Raw genomic sequence first — 13,892 nt, 5'->3', positions numbered from 1 at the left:
GCTCAGTCATGTCTGACTCTCTGCGACCCCATGAATCACAGCACGCCAGGCCTCCCTGTCCATCACCAACTCCTGGAGTTCACTCAAACTCATGTCCATCGAGTCGGTGATGCCATCCAGCCATCTCATTCTCTGTCGTCCCTTTCTCCTCCTGCCCCCAATCCCTCCCAGCATCAGAGTCTTTTCCAGTGAGTCAACTCATCGCATGAGGTGGCCAAAGTATTGGAGTTTCAGCTTTAGCATCAGTTCTTCCAATGAACACCCAGGATTGATCTCCTTTAGAATGGACTGGTTGGATCTCCTTGCAGTCCAAGGGACTCTCAAGAGTCTTCTCCAACACCACAGTTCAAAAGCATCAATTCTTCGGAGATCAGCTTTCTTCACAGTCCAACTCTCACATCCACACATGACCACGGGAAAAACCATAGCCTTGACTAGATGGACCTTTGTTGGCAAAGTAATGTCTCTGCTTTTTAATATGCTATCTAGGTTGGTCATAACTTTCCTTCCAAGGAGTAAGTGCCTTTTAATTTCATGGCTGCAATAAGCATCTGCAGTGATTTTGGAACCCCCCAAAATAAAGTCTGACACTGTTTCCACTGTTTTTCCATCTATTTCCCATGAAGTGATGGGACCAGATGCCATGATCTTTGTTTTCTGAATGTTGAGCTTCAAACCAACCTTTTCACTCTCCTCTTTCACTTTCATCAAGAGGCTTTTGAGTTCCTCTTCACTTTCTGCCATAAGGGTAGTGTCATCTGCATATCTGAGATTATTGATATTTCTCCCGGCAATCTTGATTCCAGCTTGTGCTTCTTCCAGCCCAGCGTTCCTCATGATGTACTCTGCATATAAGTTAAATAAGCATGGTGACAATATACAACCTTTTCGTACTCCTTTTCCTATTTGGAACCAGTATGTTGTTCCATGTACAGTTCTGACTGTTGCTTCCTGACCTGCATACAGGATTGTATCAGAACTCATATACTAATATTACAGGTTAAAAGCATCTTACTTTTATTTTTTTTTACCCATGAACATTAAAAAGTGTATTTCAAGTTCTAAAACATGAATACAGCTCCAGTGAAACTGAGAGTATAAATGGAATAAATGGATGTGAGAGCTGGACTGTGAGGAAGGCTGAGCGCCGAAGAATCTATGCTTTTGAACTGTGGTGTTGGAGAAGACTCTTGAGAGTCCCTTATACTGCAAGGAGATCCAACCAGTCCATTCTAAAGGAGATCAATCCTGGATGTTCATTGGAGGGACTGATGCTAAAGCTGAAACTACAATACTTTGGCCACCTCATGCGACGAGTTGACTCACTGGAAAAGACTCTGATGCTGGGAAAGGTTGGGGGCGGGAGGAGGAGGGGACGACGGAGAATGAGATGGCTGGATGCATCACCGACTCTGTGGACATGAGTTTGAGTGAACTCCGGGAGTTGGTGATGGACAGGGAGGCCTGGCGTGCTGTGATTCATGGGGTCACGGAGAGTCGGACACGACTGAGCGACTGAACTGAACTGAACTGAACTGACTGAATATGGAGATTTTGCATTCCATCCCTTTATCGTCACTCACTTTCATACATTTTACCCGTAAATATTTATCAAGCCTTTGGTATTTTTGAGAGGTGATGTTAGACATTTGGGATACAGCACTAAATAAATCTAAGGAGACCCTGATGTCATAGAATTTACACTTTCAGCAATCAGAAAAGAAATACAAGGAATCCAAATTAGAAAAGAAGTCAAAATTTATCATGCAGATGACATGATACTCTACATAGAAAGTCCTAAATATCCTACCAGCAAACTACTAGAGCTCATCAATGAATTTGGTAAAGTTTCAGGATACAAAATTAGTGCACAGAACTCTCTTGTGTTTCTATACACTTATAATGAAAGATCAGAAAGAGAAATTGAATAAACAATTCCATTTATTATCACATCTAAAAGAATAAAATACCTGGGAACAAACCTGTAATAAGGAGATAAATACCTGTACTCTGAAAACTGTAAGAAGGCAATGAAAAGAAACTGAAGGTGACTCAAACAGATGGAAAGATATACCATGTTCTTGGATTGGAAGAATCAATATTGTCAAAATGACCATACTACCCAAAGCAATCTACAGATTCAATGCAATCCCTCTCAATTTTTTTTTAACAATTCTAGAGCAACCACAACAACAACAAAATAATTTATATGGAAACACAAAAGATCCTGAATAGACAAAGCAATCTTGAGGAAGAAAACTGGAGCTGGAGGAATGAGACGCCCTGACTTCAGACTATACTACAAGGCTACAGTCATCAAAACAGTAAGGTACTGGCAGAGAAACAGAGATCAACAGAACAGAATAGAAAGCCTAGAATAAACCCACACAGCTCTGGTTAGTTAATCTACCAGAAAGGAAGCAAAAATACACATTGGACAAAAGATACTCTCTTTAACGAGTGGTGCTGTGAAAACTGGACAGCTACATGTAAAAGAATGAGCGTAGGAACTTCCCTGGCAGTCCAGTGGTTAGGACTTTGCCTTCCAATGCAGACAGTGCAGGTTCAGTCCCTGGTTGGGGAACTAAGATCCCACGAGCCTTGTGGCCCAGAAAACAAAACATAAAGCAGAGGCAACATTGTAACAAATTCAAGGAAGACTTTAAAAATGGCCCACATTAAAAAAAAAAAAAAGAAAAGAAATGAAAGTAGAACATTCTCTAACACCATCCACATACACACACACACACAAAGAACTAACAAGTGATCAAAGAATTAAATATAAGTTTGATAACTCTAAAAGTCTTAGAGAACATAGGCAGAACACTCTTTAACATAAGTCCTAGCAGTGTCCTTTTCGATCTACCTCCTAGACTAATAAAAATAAAAACAAAAATAAGTAGATGAAACCTAATTAAACTGAAAAGCTTCTATACATCAAATGTAAAAGTTGCTTGGTTGTGTCTGACTCTTTGTGACCCCATGGACTATAGCCTGCCAGGCTTCTCTGTCCGTGGAATTCTCCAGGCATGAATACTGGAGTGGGATGTCATTCCATTCTCCAGGGGATCTTCCCACCCCAGGGATTGAACTTGGGTGTCCCACATTGCAGGCGGATTCTTTACTATCTGAGCCACCAGTGAAGCCCTCTGCATATCAAAGGAAACTACAAACTGAAAAGACAACACACAGAATGAGAGAAATATTTTCAAATGAAGCAACCAACAAGGGATTACTCTCCAAAATATACAAACAATTCATGCAACTTTATGTCAAAAACTCCCTCCCCCCCAAAAAAAAATAATTAAAAAATGGGCAGATCTAAATAGACATTTCTACAAAGAAAACACATGAAAATATCTCCAACATTACTGTCAGGTAATGCAGATCAGAACTACAAGAAACTATCACCTCACACAGGTTAGAATGAAAGTGAAAAAGTTGCTCAGTCCTGTCTAACTCTTTGCGAACCCACAGACTATACAGTCTACGAAATTTTCTAGGACAGAAAAATGGATTGGGTAGCCTTTCCCTTCTCCAGGGGATCTTCACAACCCAGGGATCAAACCCAGGTCTCTTGCATTGCAGGCAGATTCTTTACCAGCTGAGCCACAAGGCAAGGCCAAGAAAACTGTAGTGGATAGCCTATCCCTTCTCCAGCAGATTTTCCTGACTGAGGAATTGAACTAGGATCTCCTGCATTGCAGGTGGATTCTTTACCAACTGAGCTATAAGGGAAGTCCACAGGTTAGAGTGACCATCATCAAAAAGTGTATAAACATGAAATTCTGGAGAGGGTATAGAGAAAAGCAATGCTTCTACATTGTTGGTGGGAATGTAAATTGGTTGAGCCACTATGTAGAAGAGAATGTAGGTTCCTTAAAAAAATCAGCAATAGAACTACCATATGATCCTGCAATGCCATTCCTGGGCTTATATCTAGAGAAAATTATAATCTGAAAAGATAGATGCACTCCAGTGTTCCAATAGTCAAGACATGGAAGCAACCCAAATCTTTGTTGACAGAGGAATGGATAAAAAATAATGTGGTGTATATATACAATTGAAAATTACTCAAAGAATGAAATAATGCCATTGATGAACTTGAAAATTATCATACTAAGTGAGGTAAGTCAGACAGAGAAAGGCTAATATCATAAATATCACTCGTATGTGATACGTAATTTTAAAAATGATATAAATGAACTTATTTTCAAAACAAAAGCAGAATTACAGATATCAAAAACAAACTCATGCTTATCAGAAGGGAAACAAGATCGGGGAGGGGTAAATTAGGACCTTGGGATGAATATGCACACACTACTGAAGAGGTGGCAAGAATACACAGAAGAACTGTACAAAATAGATCTTCACGACCAAGATAGTCACGATGGCGTGATCACTCACTTGGAGCCAGACATCTTGGAATGTGAAGTCAAGTGGGCCTTAGAGAGCATCACGACGAACAAAGCTAGTGGAGGTGATGGAATTCCAACTGAGCTATTTCAAATCCTGAAAGATGATGCTGTGAAAGTGCTGCACTCAATATGCCAGCAGATTTGGAAAACTCAGCAGTGGCCACAGGACTGGAAGAGGTCAGTCTTCATTTCAATCCCAAAGAAAGGCAATGCCAAAGAATGCTCAAACTACCGCACAATTGCACTCATCTCACACGCTAGTAAAGTCATGCTCAAAATTCTCCAAGCCAGACTTCAGAAATATGTGAACCGTGAACTTCCAGACATTCAAGCAGGATTTAGAAAAGGCAGAGGAACCAAAGATCAAATTCCCAACATCTGCTGGATCATGGAGAAAGCAAGAGAGTTCCAGAAAAACATCTATTTCTGCTTCATTGACTAGGCGAAAACCTTTGACTGTGTGGATCACAATAAACTGTGGAAGATTCTGAAAGAGATGGGAATACCAGGCCACCTGACCTGCCTCTTGAGAAACCTGTATGCAGGTCAGGAAGCAACAGTCAGAACTGTACATGGAACAACAGACTGCTTCCAAATAGGAAAAGGAGTATGTCAAGGTTGTATATTGTCACCCTGCTTACTTAACTTATATGCAGAGTACATCATGAGGAACGCTGGGCTGGAAGAAGCACAAGCTGCAATCAAGATTTCCAGGAGAAATATCAATAACCTCAGATATGCAGATGACACCACCGTTACGGCAGAAAGTGAAGAGGAACTAAAAAGCCTCTTGATGAAAGTGAAAGAGGAGAGTGAAAAGGTTGGCTTGAAGCTTAACATTCAGAAAACAAAGATCATGGCATCTGTTCCCATCACTTCATGGGAAATAGATAGGGAAACAGTGGAAACAGTGTCAGACTTAATTTTTGTGGGCTCCAAAATCACTGCAGATGCTGATTGCATCCAGGAAATTAAAAGACGCTTACTCCTTGGAAGGAAAGTTATAACAAACCTAGATAGCCTATTAAAAAGCAGAGACATTACTTTGCCAACAAAGGTCCATCTAGTCAAGGCTATGGTTTTTCCCGTGGTCATGTATGGATGTGAGTATTGGATTCTGAAGAAAGCTGATCTCCGAAGAATTGATGCTTTTGAACTGTGGTGCTGGAGAAGACTTTTGAGAGTCCCTTGGACTGCAAGGAGATCCAACCAGTCCATTCTAAAGGAGATCAATCCTGGGTGTTCATTGGAAGGACTGATGCTGAAGCTGAAACTCCAATACTTTGGCCACGTCATGCGAAGAGTTGACTCACTGGAAAAGACTCTGATGTTGGGAAATGTTGGGGGTGGGAGGAGAAGGGGACGACCGAGAATGAGATGGCTGGATGGCATCACCGACTCTGTGGACATGAGTTTGTGTGAACTCCGGGAGTTGGTGATGGACGGGGAGGCCTGGCGTGCTGTGATTCATGGGGTCGCAAAGAGTCGGACACGACTGAGCGACTGAACTGAACTGAACTATATATAAGGTAGACAACAAACAAGAATCTACTGTATAGCACAGGGAACTCGACTTAATGTTTTGCAATAACCATTTGGGAAAAGAATCTGAAAAAGAATGAATCTATGCTTATGTGTGATTGGATCACTTTCCTGTATGCCTGAAGCTGACACAACACTGTAAATCAACTCTACTCCAATAAAATAAATAGAAAGAATGTACATTTTCCGTATGTAGTTTATGTGGGTGTAATGGGAACAAACGGTACATAAATAAGTAAAAACAGCCACTGTGATGATTAGTTTTAAGTGTCAGTCTGACTAGGCTAAGGAATGCCTTGGAAACTGGTGTTTTCAAAAGAGATCAAATCTGAACCAGGAGAGTGAGGAAAGGTGATCGGCACTCACCAGTGTGGGTGGCCACCACCCAGTCCTTGAGGGCCCAAATAGAAGAAAATGATGGGAGAAGGGCAACTGACCTTTCTCTTTCTGAGCCTGGACACCCATCCTCTTCTTCCCTCAAGCACTGGTGCTCTGGGTTCTCTACACTCTTAACCCTGGGACCTACACCAGGGGACCCCGGCTCTCTGTTCTTCCCACAGACTGAAATACACCACTGGTTTTCCTGGCGCTCCAGCTCGCACTGAAGATCATGGCAGATCGTGGGACTCCTTGGCCTCCATAGCAGTCTGAGCCAGTTCCTGTAATAATATCTCTGTCTCTAATCTCTGCCTCTGCCTCTCTTTCTACATTCACATCTGCATCTACGTCTATCCTACTGGTTCTGCTTGTCTGGAGACCCTTGACTAACACACCTGCCTAAAGTGTACTATTACAGTGCTTTGAATTCACAACCAAGAAGCTATTTCACACTGCAGCACAAGGAAAGCAAAGTTTGAGCTGAGATCTAAGCCATTAAAAGGAGACAACCAACTAAAGATTTGTTAAAATAGCTTATTTTATATTGATGCTAAAGCTGAAACTGCAATACTTTGGCCACCTCATGCAACGAGTTGACTCACTGGAAAAGACTCTGATGCTGGGAAAGGTTGGGGGCGGGAAGAGAAGGGGACGACTGAGAATGAGATGGCTGGATGGCATCACCGACTCTGTGGACATGAGTTTGAGTGAACTCCGGGAGTTGGTGATGGACAGGGAGGCCTGGCGTGCTGTGATTCATGGGGTCACAGAGAGTCGGACACGACTGAGAGACTGAACTGAACTGAACTGAAAATAGCTTATGATACATATTTTACAAACACACTATTCCTAGATCCAAAAGCAGAAATGAAACTATTGAGGTCTAGGAATAGAAAGAGAAACATCTTTGTGCTTGTGAAATAAAGGAAATCAGTCCTGAATAGTCATTGGAAGGACTGATGCTGAAGCTTTAGTTCCAATACTTTGGCCATCTGATACGAAGAACTTACTCTTTCGAAAAGACCCTGATGCTGGGAAAAATTGAGGGCAGGAGGAGACGGGGACGACAGAGGATAAGATGGTTGGATGTTATCACAGACTCAATGGACATGAGTTTGAACAAGCTCCGGGAGTTGGTGATGGACTGGGAGGCCTGGCGTGCTGCAGTCCATGGGGTTGCAAAGAGTCGGACACGACTGAGGGACTAAACTGAACTGGACTGAGGTGTTAGGGAAATGAGGGGAGTGAGACAGGCCACAGTGAGATGCATAGGTCAAGGCCACATCATAAAAGGCTGACGGTTTTTGTTTCTTGTTTTAATTGCGCTGGAAAGCTATTTAAGATTTTAGGTAGGAAATTGCAGGACATTATTATTTTTAAAAAACTATTCTGGTTACTCATTTAAAATGTACTGTAGGGAGCTGAGGCAGTGAAATAAAATTCATGTTTCATGGAAAGAAAAGTAACTTTTCAACATAAAAATTCACCTCTGCCCTTTGACCTCCTCTCTCCCTGCACTGTGCTTTGTGTATCTGCATTATACATCAACCAAAACTTCCCCATCGACAGGAATACCTGTTGAACCATAAACAGCAACTTTCTCCTATCACCAGGACAGTTTGTTAAAAGATAGCATTCCTTCTTGATCTTGCAAAGGGTCACATAACCCATCACAGTGATGGTTAGATCTGGATTATGTAAACTGTCAATACTACGTCATTTGACATGCAGCCCTGTTTCAAAAGAAATAAAAGAAAAAAAGTATGTAACTATGGCTTGACTTTTAACAGATAGAACAATTCTCAAAGCTTTCTCATATGCTCTTCCAGGGTTACAATCCTCAAATTTGACTCGAATGAGAATTTTTGTTTCTTTCACAGATCAAGTGATTAATTTTTCATTGAAAAGGCAAAATGGTAGAGAGATCGAGGAATAAAATCAGCAAGCCTACACAGTAGTACAGTCAAGAGAGCATAGAATTTAGGACAAGAATGGTAGAAGCTGAAATGGTGAGAAGTAGGCCCACTTGGAATATATTTTAGGATTAATATGGATAGTCTTCAGATGCTTACTCCTTGGAAGAAAAATTAAGACCAACCTAGATAGCATATTAAAAAGCAGAGACATTACTTTGCCAACCAAGGTCCGTCTAGTCAAGGCTATGGTTTTTCCCGTGGTCATGTATGGATATGAGAGTTGGACTGTGAAGAAAGCTGATTGCTTTTGAACTATGGTGCTGGAGAAGACTCTTGTGAGTCCCTTAGACTGCAAGGAGATTCAACCAGCCCATTCTAAAGGAGATTGATCCTGGTTGTTCATTGGAAGGACTGATGCTAAAGCTGAAACTCCAATACTTTGGCCACCTCATGCGACGAGTTGACTCACTGGAAAAGACTCTGATGCTGGGAGGGGTTTGGGGGTGGGAGGAGAAAGGGACGACAGAGAATGAGATGGCTGGATGGCATCACCGACTCGATGGACATGAGTTTGAATGAACTCCGGGAGTTGGTGATGGACAGGGAGGCCTGGCGTGCTGTGATTCATGGGGTCGCGGAGAGTCGGACACGACTGAGCGACTGAACTGAACTGAACTGACTGAGATGCTAATGCATAGTGTTCGTCAGTGTCCTCCACATTCTCAACCCAACTTTTGCCCCAGTTGTTTATTTTCCCCTTTTTACAAAATCAAGATACAGTATCAGAAATCCTTACCTTAGGCCCTGGTGCAGACTTATGCCCTAGGTGCATATAGTTGACTGTTCTTTCTTCATGGTAGTTGAATGTTCACCAAAAAGCCAAGATCACTCTGACAAAGTGGTTGTTATTTAAAATAATCACTGTTTAAAATTTAAGTCACTCATTTTATAGATGAGGAAATGTAAGCTCCAAAAGGGAAGGAATTTATCAGACATTACAACCTATCCTTGGCATTCATCACTTTGCTGGGGCATATTACTAATACGTTCTCAAAGATGCGTTTTTCAGAGGATAAAGTAACATACTTTATTAGTGTCAGGGCTGGAACTCTAATGCAAGTCTCTTACCTTCAAAATAGATCTCTTAAATCCTCTTTTTCTTCTTAAATTTTTAAATCTGGAATCTCAAGTTTCATTGTAGTTCTGAGTCCAGGTGTAGAAAACATCTGAAAGATAGATTATTATACATTTTTGTCATAATCTTTTATTTAAGGAATGGCCTTTAACATTTTAAGCACACAGTTATCTCTATTTACCACATAATAGCCCAAAGAGTGGTGTTTATGCCATATCTCACAGATGAGTGATCAGAGGCTCAAAAGGTTGTGTCAGTTTCTCAAGGTGACAGAAATAGGTGTCAACAGCAAATTTAATTCTAGACTATTTGACACCAAATCCTATACTTATGAACTCCATGACAAGAGATACGTCACAGCACCCGAGCTTTTGATTGAAAATAATTCGAAAATCACCATCTTAGTGTTCAGTTTAACTCTTGGTAATGAAACAAATAAGTAAAACTATTAAATGACAAATTCAGCCCTGTCTTATCTCTTCTTATCACTTCTATTATTGCTAATTTGCTCCCTTTTATAATCCGAGTCTTAAAAAAACAAGTGAAAAAATTTAGATTTTTTTGATAAATTTATATTTAAATAATGTAAATCTTTAGATCTCAATTTAGATTTTTATATAAATATATGTATTCTCATACAAAGGAATGTTACATTAACATTATTAAATAATTATTGCCTGAGCCACCAGGATCCCTGAATTAATACGTATGCACCCCCAAGCCAACTGGCAAATTGAAATGCTACCAAACTGATGACACTTTCTGCATAGTTCCTGCCAACACAATCTACTAATTTAATAAGGTGGTTATAATTCCCATGGAATTCTGTATGAAATAAAAATGTATACATGCAGGATTTTTAATCAGTGGATATGAAACAGTAATATCATACCAGTTTTTTTCTTTTATTTTGCTTTATAGTTTAAATATATTGTTAAATCAAATCTGAAATTGGCTGAAGAAAAACAATTTAAAAGACTATTGTAAAAGGAAGAACACTCAGACCTTGAAATCTGCAAGCATCTCAAAATCAAACAGGAAAAAAAAAAAAAGAGCTTTTCTTATGTAGGGAGGAGTAAGTAAGGTCAGCAAGAACTTTGAGGGGAAATCACTCAAGCAGGTGGGCATGAGCAGATAGCATGACTGGGCTGATTGAATAGGAAATGTTTCTTGCTGTGACCAGCTAATTATCAGAGTGAGCTTCTAAGGGGGCGTATACAGTCTCTTAGTAATTCCTTAAAAGTGGGAGTAAGCTAAGGTTCATAGGGTTATAGGAGAATTAAATTTTGTCTGGGCCACATGAGTGAGTAAGTAATGGGTACTTGTGTACAACCGGTCAGGCTCTCTCTTGTTTAAGACGGATGGTGTCTGTCTTTAAATAATATTAGAGATGTCGAAAGAGTCATTGTTAAATTGAGGTGGGCAGTCAGTTCAGTCGCTCAGTCATGTCCAGCTCTTTGCAACCCCATGAACTGCAGCACGCCAGGCCTCCCTGTAGATCACTAACTCCTGGAGTCCACCCAAACCCATGTCTATCGAGTTGGTGATGTCATACAACCATCTCATCCTCTGTTGTCCCCTTCCCCTCCTGCCCTCAATCTTTCCCAGAAGAGGGTCTTTCCAAATGAGTCAGCTCTTCACATCAGATGGCCAAATTATTGGAGTTTCGGCTTCAACATCAGTCCTTCCAATGAACACCCAGGACTGATCTCCTTCAGGATGGACTGGTTGGGTCTCCTTGCAGTCCAAGGGACTCTCAAGAGTCTTCTCCAACACCACAGTTCAAAAGCATCAATTCTTTGGTGCTCAGCTTTCTTCACAGTCCAACTCTCACATTCATACATGACCACTAGATAAACCATAGCCTTGACTAGACGGACCTTTGTTGGCAAAGTAATGTCTCTGCTTTTTAATATGCTGTCTAGGTTTGTCATAACTTTCCTTCCAAGGAGTAAGCATCTTTTAATTTCATGGCTGCGATCAGCATCCGCAGTGCTTTTGGAGCCCAAAAAATAAAGTCTGTCACTGTTTCCACTGTTTCTCCATCTATTTGCCATGTTCGTATTGGCTTTAAAGAGACTTGACAAGAACTATGCCTAAGAATATAGTAAAGGGTCAAGCAAGATGGCAATATAGGAGTTTCCTGAGATCCCGTAACACACTGAATATTCTTTCTCTTTGAAAGAACACACATGAACAGTTCTCTTTGAAAACAAACAAAAAAAAAATCTGGAAAATATTATAGCAGAAGAGACAAAGGGGAAAACATCCACATCAAAATGGCAGGCTCTAGGGGATGACTGAGATCCACCTAGAGACCAGTGCTACTTATAGATACCACTCTTGCCTTCTCCCTCCAGTCAGCTCCAAGAAAATTCCTTGAAAGAGCTTTTACTCATATCCTAGCACCCCAGCTTTATTAGCTGCTGCCAAGAGAGAGGGTTCCAAATGTCTGGTTCTGTTTGTGAGTCCAGCTCCTACAAGATGATACCAAACAAGGAAACATTTTTTTTTCTTATTCCAGTTTTATTCAGATATAATTGACATATGCTGCTGCCGCTGCTAAGTCGCTTCAGTCATGTCCAACTCTGTGCGACCCCATAGACGGCAGCCGACCAGGGTCCACCATCCCTGGGATTCTCCAGGCAAGAACACTGGAGTGGGTTGCCATTTCCTTCTCCAATGTGTGAAAGTGAAAAGTGAAAGTGAAGTCGCTCAGTTGTGTCCGACTAGTAGCGACCCCATGGACTGCAGCCCACCAGGCTCCTCTGTCCATGCGATTTTCTAGGCAAGAGTACTGGAGTGGCGTGCCATTGCCTTCTCTGATAATTGACATATAGCACTGTATAATTTGGGGTTTCCTTGGTAGCTCAGCTGGTAAAGAATACACCTGCAATGCAGTTCCTGGGTTGGACACGACTGGGTCGCAGCACCAGCACAGCTATATAAGTTAAAATGATGGAATTCTTCACAAATGTGAGTGTCATCCTTAAAAAGTGGCCGTGCTAATCTTCTCTGTAGCATTCCAACTTTCAGTGTATGTGCTGCCAAAGCAAGCACCAAAGAAGTAATTAGAACCAGCTCTTCTATTGCTCATGACACTAGGAAAACTGTATTAGCAGAAGGAAGTATAACAAAGATTAGTACAAAAATGAAGACTTAAAAAAAAAAGAAAAAATCAATGAAACTGTTATTGCTTTGAAAAGATAAGCAAAATTGATATACTGTTAACTAGACTAAGAAAAATAAATGAAGACTCAAAATTATAAATGAATAAGGAAACATTACAGTGGATACCATGCCAATACAAAGGATTGTAAGAGAGTACTATAAAAAATTATAGACCAACAAAGTGGACACCATAGAAGAAAGGGGTAACTTCCTAGATACAGACAACCCACCAAGTTGACTCATGAAGAAATAAAAATTCTGAACCGGACAGGTTGGCAACCCACTCCAATATTATTGCCTGGGAGATCCCATGGACAGAGGAGCCTGGTAGGCTACAGTCCAAGGTGTTCCAAAGAGTTGGACACAATTGAGTGAATGAACTAAGAAAGCTAATTCAGTAAACAAAAGCTTCAAAAATAATGAAAAGTCCAGGACTCGAGGGTCTTACTGGTGAATTCTATCAAACATTTAAAGAAGATTAATACAAATCCTCCCTGTTATTTCCCTGGGGCCGAACTATTGTGGAGGTAATGAAGATACTGGGCGGCCTCCTTCAAAAGGTTACATACAGGCACTGATAGACTCAGAGCCACAACCCTGTAGCAGACCACCGCTGACCCACCCCACAGCCAGAGACTCCTGGACACTCATGGGCAAGTCTGACTCACCAGATGGTCAACACCGAGATCAGATTGATAATATTCTTTGCAGCAAAAATGGAGAAGCTCTATACATTGAGCAAAAACAATACTGGGAGCTGACTGTGGCACAGATTGTGAACTCCTTATTGCCAAATTCAGACTTAAATTGAAGAAACTGGGGAAAACCACTAGAGCATTCAGGCATGACCTAAATCAAACAGAATGGAAAATGGAACAGCAGACTTGTTCCAAATAGGAAAGGAGTACGTCAAGCCTGTATATTGTCACCCTGCTTATTTAACTTATATGCAGGGCTGGAGGAAACACAAATTGGAATCAAGATTGCTGGGAGAAATATCAATAACCTCAGATATGCAGATGACACCACCCTTATGGCAGAAAATGAAGAAGAACTAAAGAGCCTCTTGATGAAAGTGAAAAAAGAGTGAAAAAGTTGGCTTAAAGCTCAACATTCAGAAAACTAAGATCATGGCATCTGGTCCCATCACTTCATTGCAAATAGATGGGGTAACAGTGGAAACAATGGCTCATTTTATTTTTCTGGGCTCCAAAATCACTGCAAATGGTGATTGCAGCCAGGAAATTAAAAGATGCTTACTCCTTGGAAGGAAAGCTATGACCAACCTAGACAGCATATTAAAAAGCAGAGACATTACTTTGCCAACAATGG

At 40.9% G+C, this 13,892-nt stretch overlaps 1 non-coding gene across 1 annotated transcript; it reads right to left on the bottom strand.

The window, feature by feature from the left end:
- Nucleotides 1–12,341: 12,341 nt before the first annotated feature.
- Nucleotides 12,342–12,449, bottom strand: LOC129559628 (U6 spliceosomal RNA). The gene has a single exon (XR_008686581.2). It is a non-coding gene; the product is annotated as a U6 spliceosomal RNA (small nuclear RNA).
- Between the last annotated feature and the right edge of the window lie 1,443 nt (nucleotides 12,450–13,892).

The sequence above is a fragment of the Moschus berezovskii genome, chromosome 8, assembly GCF_049115385.1.
Source record: "Moschus berezovskii isolate FMDL1 chromosome 8, NW_MosBer_1.0, whole genome shotgun sequence".
Classification (NCBI taxonomy): domain Eukaryota; kingdom Metazoa; phylum Chordata; class Mammalia; order Artiodactyla; family Moschidae; genus Moschus; species Moschus berezovskii.
The sequence above is the reverse complement of the archived record's forward strand: the minus strand, read 5'-3'. Positions and strand labels throughout refer to the sequence as shown.